At 40.7% G+C, this 14,618-nt stretch overlaps 1 protein-coding gene across 7 annotated transcripts in view; it reads left to right on the top strand.

Moving 5' to 3' along the window:
* Window positions 1-14,618, top strand: part of EBF1 (EBF transcription factor 1) — a 317,339-nt gene that overhangs the window by 205,383 nt on the left and 97,338 nt on the right. The gene's annotated exons all lie outside the window — the stretch shown is intronic.

Genomic DNA, 14,618 nt, shown 5'->3' with positions numbered 1-14,618 from the left:
CCTTAGAAAATTCTCATGAAAAATCTGCTCCTTGCTTTATTGAAAAATGTCTACAGTTTTGGGATCACCTCCACTTGCACCCAAAATTGGGGTCAGGTTTTCAAAATGGCGCCGCTCCCCCTGGCATGTAAAAGATGTGGGTAGAATTTCAAAAGCACTTGGCACCCACAATTGGGACCAGATTTCTGGTAGCTGCTGGGTGCTGAGCACTGTAGAAAATCTGGCTACTACATTGAGGTTTTTTTAAGTGAGAGTTAAGCTGCTTTGAAAATCTGGACCTAATTAATGTTTTGTTTTTGCTTTGTCCTCTAAATTGGTGACTGCTTCTAAAAATGAAACAAAACAAAACAAAAACCATAAGGGAATTCCCCCCAGCCCCTTGGGAGAATTGTCCCTTGTCTTTTGAAGTGGGTTATAATTCTGAACACATTAGGCACTTGCTCCCATTAACAGTCGTGGGTGTGGAATGCACCCAGCCCCTTGCACTGGTTTGTGCCATAAGTGTTTGCCATGGATTGCATGGGTAATTGGTGATATTCTGCCAAATAGTTAGAAGAAACCAGATAAAATTTGTCTCAAGGAAAGTGAATGCCGCTTGGAAAAATGTAAACTACATATGGTAATACAAATAATAATAATGGGAGAATATGCCATTTTCCACCACTCGATGAATTGCTGATGAAAGAGTTCTTATTCTACACATTCTTTTGGGTTCCGATCCTGCAAAAATTTAGTCATCTGCTTAACTTTATGCACGTGTGTAGCCATGCTGAAGTCAATGGGACTGCTTGCGTGAGTAAAGTTGAAGGTATGGATAAGTGGTTGCAGGATTGGGATTGTAGTTCGCACTTACTAACCTAAAATTCTTAGCTCAGCAGCGTTTCTCATTATATAAACATAACTTACATCTGTATTTATTTAACTCTAACTTTTTATGTAGGTCATGAGCCATTTTCAGCTGTGCTTCATCCTATAGAATTTTTTTTCATCCCTGCCAACAACTTAATCTAATAAACAAACCACTGTCATAATGTTTGCTCGATTTTTTTGTATGGAATGTGCAAACTGCTTTTATTAATTAGCAAGAGGCAGAGCCTTACAAAGGACACATCACTCTATTCAACCTTGCAATCTTTTTAACATAAACTCTTGTCTTTCAAAACCTGCTTATTTTTTGGCTTTGGTAGAACTGAGCTAGATACACTTTTTTTCCAGTGAGGACCATTGAATGCCTACCTGTGATTAAGTTTATACTTTTTTTTCTCATACCTACAATTATTCTTGTCTTCGCACATACTGTAATGCTACCTCCTTTTCATGTATCTACCACTCACGCTCCCACTAGTTAAGTTGCTCTGTGTGCAAAAAGAAGAAAATAATAAAATTATACCAATATTTCCAGGTAACACTCAGGTTCAGTGGTTGCCATTAAATATCAACATTTGCCAACAGGCACCACATAATCACCACAATTATCTCCTCTTCTAAATCCTGGTGGGAGAAAGTGATTCTCTAAACCAATCTAATTCTCGGGTACCTCTCGGATAAAATTATTTGGCCGCTGTTAGCAAATTCTCATTAATGGTGACCATGGCACTAAAAGATCCCTTCCTTCCTTAAGACATGCCAGACATTTAACCTTTTTTCAGCTAAACCTGTGTCTCCCCCAACCACTGAACTCTATGCACGTTTATGTGCATGTGATGGCCATAAAACTGGCAAGTACTTTTGTTGTACGTTGTCCAAAACATCTGACCGAACTCAAGGGTGGATACATGTTAAAGGGGGCGCCTAGCCACCAAAGTTTTGAGCAGCCACCAAAAACTGAAACCCCACTCCTGGAACAGTCTATAGCTCTCTCCATTGGAATAGGCTTCCCTCATAGTTCCCTCCCCAAAATGTGGCCCTCTCTTACTCCTACTCCTGGATCCTTGGTCCTAAGGCCTGGGCTGTCTTCCCCAGATTTGTCCATGCAGAATATCCTTGTCTCTCCCATCTTCTGTGGTGGTGTTGGGCAAGTGGAGGAGAGGATGATGCAGGCCATATCAGGTTGCCAGTAGTTAGCTGTGCTGCTCACAGCTATTCTGACCCAGTGCTCTGACTGATCATGAGGTTTGGATTGCAAGAAGTGTACTATCATACCCCTCTGACCAAATGTACCCAGGCGCTTATATAGAGATTTTGAGCCCAAATGCAAATATCTGGTCAGCAAATGATGAATACCTCATATTGTTTGTGGAGAAGTGCGGGCAGAAGGTGGTGATGTGGGGACCACAGTGGGGTGCTTCCTGGCTGGTTTTCTTAGGCATTATTAACCTTACAATTTTCTTTACAAACCTGTGTTGGCAAATGCTGCTTTTAAACATTGAGTTCCAGTGTATGTGACACCTAAAAAAGATTTTGGGTGCTGAAAAGCAAAACCGGAGAGAAAGTTTTACCTTCTGAGCCACTCAGGAGCCTTGTGTCTCCACACTTGGATTTTTACCATCTCATTTGCAGGTAGCCTGGATTATTTTTGGGATCTCCAACACAGATCTATATTTATAGCCTGCTGGTCAGACAGTAAAAGGAAAGCTCCTTTGTAGCAGCTCATCTCTCTGTACATAAGTAGAAACCAAGCTCATGGTTTCACATCCGCACACTATACTCCTTGATCCTGGAGAGTTAATAAGCTCATCTTTCAAATAAATATCTCTCTTTTTCAAAAGGCAGAGGCTAATTATTTCATACCGCTCTGTGTGGTATAAATAGGGTAGGCCACAGTGATTTGTGGTTTGCAATAATTATCACATTTTCACTCACAAATAGTTGGACCCTTGCTTGTTTGATATTTATGGTAAACCATGAGGCTAACATGGTTGACCTTTCTAAATTATACAAATACAGTAAGATGTATAGAGCTAATATAGATCAAAATCGGTATAATATATATTGGTTTATACTTCATCTTAAGATGTAATTTTAAAAGGAAAACCTTTCCAAAACAATTGAAAGGACTAAACCCAAACAGGTGGGGAAAAGGAAGGGTGTGCAAGAGGTAGCATTCAAGCAGGCCTGGAAGGACTCTTTCAGGTTTCTTAGCATGAAGCCCGCACTCTAGATCTCTGCAGAGTTTCTTGCATAAGCTCTTTTACCTTGCTTCAAAGTAATTTTTCAAATCTCTGAGTGTATTTACTTGAATTTAAAGCCAATTGCAGCATCAGTTTCTCTCTTATTTTTCCTCTCTGGCAGAATTCAGTGCCCTCACAAAATGATCGTGCCGGAGACCCTGTCAGTTTGCATGCTCTAACACTTTATTATCTAATGATCTAATATGCAACAAGGCAAAGAGGGGGTGCTCATCACTCTGACAGGATGCCTAAGAGAAGTGACTAAATTACTTTATGTACCATTAGCGCTAGCAGCTACGGTGAACTCACTGTGAGCGTTTATGCAAATACTCCTGAATACATTCAAGTGGCCTTGTCAGGCAGACGACTGACAAGCAGTTTAAATGCTTTTTTTTTTTTTTTAAGGGCCAATTTTATTTCTTCTCCCTCCCCATTCCACCCTCCTCCTCTTCTCCGCGGTGAGATCACTGAGGAATTAGGCTCATTGGTGACTGACTTGGTTCTGTGTCAGTCTCACCAGCAGCAGCGAAAGAAGAAATGTATCATGTACATGTTTCAGACAAGCTACAGGACTTGATTTCAGAACTGCAGATAGAAGCAAAAACAGCTGTGATGTCTAATGCAATGCCCTGCCACTGTTGTTATAGTTCTGATCTTTTTATAGACTGCTTATGAAGCCAGAGACTGCCTTATCCTACAAAATATAGTGACTGCATCTATGCAGAGTCCTAGTAACTTTAGCGGGACCTCCTCTCTAAAGAGACAAATACAAATTCTCCTCTGCCTTTCTTGAGATACCACCTCTGTTAAATAACCATTTTTTGCTGGTGGCTTAAGGCAGCGTTCCCTGAAATAACATTCAAGTGCCTTGTTCTTACAAAGCCGTATTTCCAGTTAAAAATCCGTCAGATGCTGAGCAATACATACCTGCTGACTTTATTCCTGGAGACTTTATACAAGCGTATCTCCCACTGAAGGCTGTAGAAGACCTGAGTGGGAAAGGTTTGCTGGAGGTTTTTAATTGGTTTCTTGCTTTCTGTTTTACATTCACAATATGGTGCCATCCACCCTCCTTTATAAATCATTCTGATAGGACAATCTGTAAAATGAAGTCTCAGTTCTGAATGCCTTTAAACCTTGTTGTAACTTCCCAGATTGTAAGAACGCTATATAGACATAGATGGGCCATTTCATATCTAGAATTTAGCTAGATGTCACTGTGATATCAATTCATTCCTCCTAAAAGATATTCAGAGATCTGACTTACTGACCTAAGTCTTGTGCTGTAGAAAGATGACTTGGCCACTGCACTTAGATCTTCTTTTAACTGGAGTGAACCTGAATGACAAGAATAAACTTACTGTATCAACTCCATTTTAACCCTTTTGCCCCTGCATTCTTTAATAGTGCATGCAAAACACACTGCTTGTGTGTATCTTAGTAGTTAAGCTGTTTATATAAAATAGGAGAATGAAATGGAATAAATGCCATGAGGAAAACTTTAATGAGCCGAGAAATGGGGTCATGCTTAAAAAAATGACATTTATCCTTCCCCTTAACTGGTTTTAGTCCAAAAATTGCTGGTCAAATATGGGGACTAATGCAATTTGTGAAGTGGTCCTAGGTTAAATAGGCAAACTTTGGTGTTTGTCTGACTACCCCTTGCGGGGAGGGGCAGCACCTGCTACATCTGAGATCTTATTATTTATTATTTATTTGCCAGGAAGTGAAAAATAGAACCACACGTATAGACACTTTTATTAAGCATATCAAGAGTTATATGGTATTAAAATACGCACAGAGAGGCCAACATTGGAATGCAGCTTAATGGGGCTTTGCAGAAGGACCTTAAGGCCATGGGGAGTTGAAATAGAGACATGTCTTTTTTGGCCCCACACGTACAACCAGGCATACATTGGACTTAGTTTATTAGACAGGAGGGCAATATTGAAATATTTAAAAGATTAGGATGGTACCTCTTTGATAGAGTACAATTGGCGTGCAATTCTGGTTTACTTCAACGTTCTAATTTATTTCCTATTAGGAAAGAGTACCTAGGATTGTTGGACATCGACAAGTTTACACAAAGGAGAAAAAATTGACTCTAACAGCATTGCACAACATGGATATTAATAATAAGTAAACCTTAATATGCTGAAAGGTTGCAAAACTTCAAGCTGGAAATAATTTTCTTTCTGGTGTTTGACTTTTGCTTTCTCATATCGGTTCCCTCATAAATGTGGTGACTCAGAAATTCAGGCAGATTTTTACATAATGGTGTGTTTATGTGTGTTTGTAGCTTGACATAACTGGGTGCATGCTATTAACCTCTTCCCTGCCCAATGGACATATAGGAGCTACATCATCTCGTTTGTAAGGGAGTGCTCCACAGCTGGATTTAATCCATTAGGTATAGCCAGGTGGAGTTGCAGCCTTCTATCCTTTTGGATGGACAAAGTAGATCGTGAAAAGTCAGGTTTTTAATTTTAGAAAACATGTAGTTCTCCCCCTAAAAACAAATAGCACTCGTTCCCAAAGATCTCTGGGCAATCCTAATAAGATTTCTACAGTAAGGGCAATTAACAACTGGAACAACATACCTAAGGATATCATTGAATCTTCTTCACTTGCACTCAAGTCAAGATGGATGTCTTTCTTAAAAATAACCTCTGTCTGAGCTATATCCTGCGGGCTTGATGCAGAAATTATTGGGTGAGGTTCTTTGGCCAGTATTATGCCGGATATCTGGCCTTAAAAGATAACGATCAATCAAAGTAGTAGTAGTAGTAGTAGTAGCAGTAGAACCTGATTTACGCAACTCCAGTTTCTGGATCGCTAAATTCTGTCAACCAAATTTTGTCCCACTGATGAATTTCTGCTAATGCAAAGGAGCTCTCTTCAGGATAGGAGCTCTGCTTCTTTGTGCTTTCAGAGCTCCACGGGAGCTATGGGAGAGAGCAAGAGAGCTGGCTTCCTCAAGGCCAGGCGTCTCAAACAGGAGTTCATAAAACTCTCTGTGTATCTAGGTTATTATATTGATGTCCATTGCCATGTCTTGGAGAAGCTGGCAACTTAGGAGCTGTATCTTCAACTTTATGAAGGTTTTGGAAATTCTCCAGGACCTTTATGCAATCAGAGCACGATTACAGAAAAACCTTAGCTGTGTTTGGCTGAACTCTCATAGCTACCAGTACATTACTACATTCAGTAGCACTCAAGCAGGCAATGAATATTCATAGGTAATGAGCATTTGTTACATGTCAATTTGCTTTGCTGGCTGCCATGTCACCAGTACAATGGCATCATGGGGGGATAAGAATGACACTAGGATTAGAGAAGCGTTGGAGGGATGCGTCCCTGAATGGTGGTGAAGTTTGCCAGAGATTCCCTTTCTCACATGTCCCAAAATGTGCACACCAGTCAATTGCAAAGCCATACATTATTATAACAGAATTAATATTTACTTCCCAAGATTTACCAAGCAAACAAATGCTTCCATTCGATATCTCTCAATTAGAAAAACACCCAGGCTGCCGTTACTCTGGTAGAAAGAGGATTCTTTCCCCAATCATCTAGGGGAAGTAGGATTCGGCTGTGTGTACTGTGATAGGAAATAAAGGCCAAGAACTTTTAAAGTGACTGCAGATTTTGGATGCCCCTCTGGAGGCAACTCAGAGGAGCCTGATTATCAGAGAATGGGTGTTCAGCACTTTGAATATCAGGCCACTTCAAGGTATCTCAGGCGGGGCACCCCAAAACTGATGCACCTCAAATCATTAGTTACTTTTGAAAATCTTAGCCAAAGGATCCCATTCAAGTTAATGGCAAAACTCTCATTGATTTCAGTGAGGGGAAAATCGGGCTTAAAAACTTAGTATTGATGAAATTTTATTTCCAATTTGTTGGTTTTTTTTTTAAAAAACCTATTTATTATTTTAAAATTTCACCAATAAAGAAATCCTACATTTTCCCTGCAAAGCTTGAAGATGACTTCAACTAAAACAGTTTCCTGGAGCTGCGTGAGCATGTAGATCAACATCAGGATTTCTCCCCTAATATCTGTTGTTGGGACCGCAGAATGTTTCTGCTGCCAAATGGATATTTGACAGAGCTCCTCCAAAAACAATGAAATGAGTCAACAGCATGAGCCAGGAAACTGATGCAGAAAATAGCACCCAATGGGTTAGTATGAGCCACTCAAATCCAAATTGCAATCTCAATGCTTATGAAGCACACTATTAATACTATAAATGAGGACAGGTTTTGTCTATGGACCTAATCTGGAGTGCACTGAAGTCAATGAAAAGACTCCAATTGGCTATGAATTGGGCATATGTATGCGTTACATTTATGTATGTAATGCGCCATGTAACTAAATGCATGGACTATACAATAATATTGACACTACTGTGCTTATGCACTGGTGTTGTAGCCATGTCAGTCCCAGGGTATTAGAGAGACAAGGTGAGTGAGGTAATAGCTTTTATTGAACCAATTTCTGTTGGTGAGAGAGAGATGCTTTCGAGCCACACAGAGCTCTTCTTGTATCTCACTCATCTTATCTCCCTACTGTGCTTAAGTGTTGCATCATTATGCATTGTAATATCGTACTTAAAGTTTCAAAAAGTGCAAAAGTGATGGAGAAATATGTTGGGACATTTTGCTCATGAATGTTGATCTGATGACTTTAGGCCTCTGAGATGGTGATTCTCCAGGAAAGTTCAGGTTAGATTCCCCAACTGTGTTTAAAGCACAGTTTTAAACATAAGAAAACGTAGCTGCAGCAGTAGGAATAAAATAAGAATAAAATGTCCTTGAAATGTCCATGTGAGGAGAAGTAGACGTGGTAGAGCAGCAATCTTTGAGATACTCCTTCGGACATGGTAGGCAAGGAGAGAGGCTGAGAGAAAGGGGTCCTGATTCTGAGCTCCACCCCTGTTTTGTTTGTGTTGTAACACCGTTAATTTCAGTAGCATTTCCTGTAGTTTCAGTAGTTTCCAGTAGCAATTCCTATAGTTAAGAATGTGCTTAAATTCTTTGCTGAATAAGGATGGGCTGCTAAATCAGGACCCGTGTGGTTGTTTCATTTGATAATTTAAAAAAAAATTTTTTTTCAAGACAAGATTTTGAAGGTACCAGTAGTAGGAAGGTGCCTCATTGACATTCAGTGGGAATTGGTTGGACGCCTCACTTCCCTTTGTGCCTTTGAAAATCTTCCACAGACTCAGTTTTTCCTAGGACGCTGTGCAGGAGAGTATAACAGGCAGTAACCGCATTCAGCTGATCCCTGTCATCAATATTTCCACTGACATCCGTGGGTCTAGTTGTTTGGGCAGGATTTGGCGCATTCAGACCATTCTCAGGATTATGTCTTTGTTGACTTCTAGATGGTGGGTCTATATTGATATAGTTTGTCATTAAAGCACAACAAACAGTTCACCACCAATAACTGCTTTGATGAATTTGGCCTGGGATTTCCAAAAATGTTGCGTCCTGGCCTAACTCTGCTCCCTCTGAGATCAATGAAAAAACTCCCACTGAGTGTTTTTGGAAGTCCCAGCCACATTTTTTTCTGAGTATAACCGGATACTTTATCTTTTCTAATCCGCCTCTTCTGCATTTCTGATTCATTCCAGGCATTCACAGCCCCCTCTTTGTGCACAAAAAATCTTCAGCATGAAAGCAACTGTGATGTCACAAACACTGGCTTATGGCCTTGCTGAATGGAATGGGTGTGGTGAGGAGTCTGATTATAAAAGGGAAAAGGGAAATTTTTCAAAAAGCATCTAAATGGCTTAGAAGCCTAAAATCATTTTCAAAGGCGAGTTAGGGATTTAGGCCCACATTAGGGAGGTAGTTTCACTTAGTGGCTAGATTGCTGGACTGGGACTCAGGAGGGCAAGAGGCTGTTCCTGGCCCTGCCAGTGGCCTGCTGGGTGACCTTGGTCAAGTCACTTTGCCTGCCTGTGCCTCATTTTCCTAATCTGTAAAATGGGGATGATGATGTAACTCCTTTGTAAAGTGTTTTGCGATCCGCTGATGTAAAGCACTAGAGAAGAGGGTGGTGGTGTTAGTATTTATTCTTATTTTTGAAAGTGACTAGTGATGGGTGCCTCAAGTTGGATGCTCAACTTGAGACACCTAAAAGGGGCTGACTTTCAAAAATCTCTAGTCCCCAAAATCTCTAGTCTTTGGGACAGATTTTCAAAGGTATTTAGGTGGCTAAAAATGCAGATAGGCACCTACTGGGATTTTCAGAAGCACCTAACAGATTAGGAACCTACAGTAATTCCCATTAGCTCCATTTCCATTTCCCTGTTAATCAGCAATGCATGTGAAAGGGAATTCAGACACTATATGCAATGTACCTGGTGTTTTGATAAATAACCTTGGTTATGGTATTTTGGTAGCTGTTTAAGAGGCTCTGTACATACTCAACATGAGATCAAAGCATGTTTCCTTTAAGGTCCCTGTCTATGATGTAGAATGGCAAGCGGACAGAGCAGAATTCCCCTGGTGTCGAGGGCTGGGCTATACTCTTCACTGAGGTATTCCCTGAAAATGCAAACTTGCCTACAGAATTATGGATTTGGGGTTATCTGCTCCTTGCTGGGAGGGAAGGTCAGAACTCAGAGTTAATTTCAGGCATAACCATGGAGTGGCCCCTATTTCAGTGCTGCGGTTCTCATTGGGTGGATTGGGATTTGAAGTCACAGGGCCATGGAGCAGTGCGTCCAGGTTAAAACAGGTTGTTCACCATTCTCTGGCTCTCTGATGATAAGCGGAGGGTGAAAAAATGCTGAACAAATTCGGCCCTCCGTAGAATTTCCTTATATTAAAAGGTAAAACAACCTAGCTTGTGAGCTCTGTTCTTCTCCTGTGTGCCTGGTAAAGCGCCTAGCAGGGGTCGGCAACCTTTCAGAAGCGCTGTGCCGAGTCTTCATTTATTCACCCTAATGTAAGGTTTCATGTGCCAGTAATACATTTTGATGTTTTTGGAAGGCCTCTTTCTATAAATTTATAATATATAACTAAACTATTGTTGTATGTAAAGTAAATAAGGTTTTTAAAATGTTTAAGAAGCTTCATTTAAAATTAAATTAAAATGCGGAGCCCCCCGGACCGGTGGCCAGGACCCGGCCAGTGTGAGTGCCACCAAAAATCAGCTTGCGTGCCGCCTTTGACACACGTGCCATAGGTCGCCTACCCCTGGCCTAGCACAACGTGGTCCTGGCCCTTGACTGGTGCCCCTGGTGCTACTACAGTTTAAATAAATGAATAAAGTCGTATTATTTTATTATTATTTTATCAGCTGCATTGAAAGAGCAACTTCTCTAAGCATTTCTAGGCCTGGGTCCAAAGCATTCACTCTTCAGATTTTCAGCATGCTGGTTTTATGTGGTGTCAGTGCTGGGCAGATACTACCAAGTATAAATGTGTTTTTATGCTTGTGTTTTTGCAAGTAAAACCTGAATTATGGGAAAGAGGTACTTGACCCTTCCATTTACCCTAGTACAAAGAACAGAGGCAGCAACATTCTGAAAGACAAGGGTCTCTCAGTCTTTGGGATGTAACGAGGTCGTCTTCTTTAAATGCAGTTCGGGTTATGTTGCCTGCATTACTGTCCCACTGCCATAACAAACACGGGCTGACCATTAGTTGTTTTCCTGCACCAAACCATCATAATAATTAATAATAATATCAATTGAATCATTGTTTATTTTTCTTTCCCACTCCCCCGCCCCCTTTATTCATTAGCCTGGAGTGTGTTTCTGGCTAGGAAAGCAGCTGAGTGGAGCCATCTGACTACTTGGGCTGCTTTTCTTATAAAACAGCCAGTTTCTCTACCTACTCCCTTGGCCCAGAGCCTGGCCCCCTGAGGCCGTCCTTCGGACCCAGATCTCTCAGTTGGCAACTCCGTGTAATCTGTCACTGAGCCTGCCTGAATTTTTGCATATGTTGAACATGCATCCTTGCTGCATCTGGCAGGCTGCAACAATGAATGCAAAAGCCTGTGTCTTTAATAGGTAGCTGATCAAAGCAAAAAGCAACATGAATGGAAATAAAGGTATTTTTTTTACAGTTTTTTTTTCTTAGCCTGTGACTAGACTGAGACAGTAATAACAGGTATCTGCACTGTTTTCTTTTTTCATTTTTAAAAAAAAAATCTTGAATATTTAACCATGATATCTTCAAAGTGAAAATATATCATACATTCCAGTACAGTGATAGATTTCAAAGATGAAGAGCCATGCTACTTAATGTTGAGTCATGCCTGCATTTCTAAATTTATGGCAGTACTATGGTTTAATGAATTGAACAAGTCCCAGAACAACAACAAAAATCCTTTTTTGTTTGAATTTTGATACTGCATACTTCGGTCTTTAGAAGAAGACTAAAACCAAGATGTTTCTTTAGTGGTAAATCGTCAAGCTAACTTCATCCTATATTACTAATTGTGTGTGTGTGTGTGTTTAAACGGCTGCTTTTAGTCAGGCTACTAGACATAAGCTAAAAATTCGTATTCTGATAGGCACAGGCAAACCTCTGAGAACAGATGGAGCAGAATACAGCACAAAGGTTTAATCCTATCAGGATGATTCCTGTACGGCCATCTGGATAAGCCGGCGCACAAACTCAGTGCCTGTTAAAAATACAACTTAGGCCAAGATTAACGTCACAGATTTTCCACTAGACTTGTTCATATTTGACTTTATGATTCTCCAGAAAATGGCATTAGAGTACATCGTCTGATTTGTAAGAGAAATCAGAAAAGGGATAAGAACTCTTAGGGTACTTGAATTTTCCTTAGCATAACTGGATTTCAGTTCCCTCCCTCTTCCCCTCTCTCCCACAATTGCTTTGTGTTTCTACATGGATTGTTCAGTTTTTGAAAGACGATTTCCTCAGCCTCTTTTGTGGACTGTTCTTAATCAGAAGAATTGGGCTAAAAGTTAATTTTGGTCAGGAAACCTATTTTTCCAAGAAGAAAGGAATGTTTCATTTATTGTACAATCAGAGGCAAATAAACGTCTTATTGTTACAATAAATATCAAAATCAGCTGTATGAATAATTCATTTCAGATTTGTTTAAATATATTTGTTTTTTTTGTTTTTTTGCAATAGGGTAAGTGACAGAAAAACTAATATGATGTTAATGTTTGATTTAGAATTAGAATGGCACAAATTTCTATATTTTTGATTGGCTGTGAGGGCATTATTGGAAAATTTGCATCAGCAGCTATGCTTTCTGAATTTGAAGAGTTAAGACTGCATTTGCATGTAGAATAGCTTTTAGATATTGCAAAATAATGTTATTGAACAATTCTTTCCAGTGTGGCTATAAAACTACATACTTGCGTCCCGCAAAATGTCAAGATTTTATACTGTTGAGCAATTAAAGTAGATCTTGTATCACTGAACTTTCTCACTCTTTCAGAACCCAGGAAACATTTGCTTTCCTAGAGCCAGATTTATACTTTCTCTAATGTTCTGCTGAAACCTGAGTTGGTTTCTCTTCCAAACTGGAAGAATTACACTAAGAACATCTCTCCCCAGAAATTGGGGAAGACAGAAATGTGATTTTTCTTCTGCAAATATATTAGCAAATGATTGATTTATAAATGCTCGATCCCTTGTTCTGGTCCTGATTCAGCAAATCACTGAAATACATGCTTAGATTTCAGCACCTGGATTGTCTGATGAATCAGGGCCTTAATTAGCACCATTCAAGGGCCACTTGTTTAAATTCACCCGCGGTCTGGGGTGAGCAAGATATGCAACTAGATTGCAGTACTTCTAGGGTTGAATTAGATAGCACTTTTCGATCCTTCATTTTCAGCGTAGGTCTTGTCTCCACACAAGAATTGCCCTGACTTAACTAATTTAAAAAATCAATATAAATGAATGCAAGCTTTTATGTGGACACACTTACTGGTTTAAAATTGGTTATATTGGTGTAGCATGTGCCTGCAACTTTACCAATGGAGCTAAACAGATATAAGCTAATTGAAACCAGAATGAAAGTCCACACAGAGTTTTTCACTGGTTTAATGAAATTGGTTTAAAAGAATATCAGTGCATCTTTGTGCGTGCACCAGGCCTTAGCCAAGTGGATAGTATTTGCACTTTTCTGTTCTACAATTTCTTGTTCTTAAGAGACAAATTGTGTCCTTGTTTATTTTAGGAACTCTCCAGTGGGATGCGGGCAGGGGGAATGCAGTGCTATAGAAGTGAGTGGAGATGCTGCAAGGCATTCAGCCTGCCCAAGGCAGTGCATGCAAATGGCCTCCAGGAATGCTAGGGGAGCATGCCGTTGGGTGTTCATTGCACCAGCTGGTGAACACTAGAGAGTTTGCAACCAATCATGGAGTGGGGGCTATTCCAACAGTCTGGTAGGCCAGGCAGCGGTGGTACTGGCGGATGCTTCTGGGTGCACCGGTCTCTCCTCTCCACTAAAGACTCTGGGCAGTGCTGGTGTCAGCATTCTGCCTCAGGGGAACACTTAAGTCCCATTTTCAAATTTGAAAATCAATGGAACTTTGGCTCTTCTGGGCCAAATTCCCAAAAGTATTTAAGGACTCAAAGGTGCAGATAGGCAATGAGTGGGATTTTCAAAAACACCTGGAACCCAGCTCCTTAAAAATATGTACGCGTCTATCTGCCTCTTTTGGTGTCAATGTCCACCTAGGGCACCACTGAAATTCTCAAAGCCACTGTACAGTCGCTGCATAACCCTGCTGGGACCTGAGTCCCCTGGCGCCTACGTTTATATCAGCTGGTATTTGCAAAGCACCTGAGTGTGGATGAGCTGTTCAGAACCCTAACTCAAATCGATGCCCTGGAAGCCCCATAATGGGATTCTCAAACTATGCAGGCGAATGCCTCTCTGGCCAGCATGGTCTAATCCTGAAGGCATGCCAGCCTCTCCCTCCCCCGCAGTCAGGAGGGTTGGAGGCAGGCCACCAATAGATGGAAGGGCAGCAGAGCACCCCCACAAAAGACAGCTGGGGCACGTCTGGCCTCTTTCCTCCCCAATACACTCATGCTGAAGCAGCCAACATTGAGAACTGTTGAGGAGGGGGTTGAGTGGAATGCACAGGACCATTTTCGTCCCTCTAATTTTAATCTTTGAAGCGTGCTGTTGTAGTCTGGCTGTGGAACCCTGGGTAAGGAGGAGGTGTATTATATCTTTCATTATTTAATGCTGTCTTTTTCATTCAGTGCAATTATGTGTCTCAACTGCTGGCCAAAACCAGAAAGCTCTAGAAATAGGGTTTCCTCCAGGAAAGAGAAACACAGAGGAGCCAGCAAAGTGTAATTTCATTAGCTGAAGCTTCAGTAAAGATAAGGAAAGGAAACATTGGTTTTAAGTATTGATTGTAGCGGGAATATTACACCAGGGGATTTGCATTCCAATTTCCATTAAAATTAATGGGAACTGGCCATCCAAAATCTTAGGCAGCTTTGAAACTCTCAGCTAAAACCTTTAATTCCACTATTAAACCA

This window comes from Mauremys mutica, chromosome 8 (genome assembly GCF_020497125.1).
Source record: "Mauremys mutica isolate MM-2020 ecotype Southern chromosome 8, ASM2049712v1, whole genome shotgun sequence".
Lineage (NCBI taxonomy): Eukaryota > Metazoa > Chordata > Testudines > Geoemydidae > Mauremys > Mauremys mutica.
Note: the sequence above shows the minus strand (reverse complement) of the source record. Positions and strands in the feature narration are given on the sequence as shown.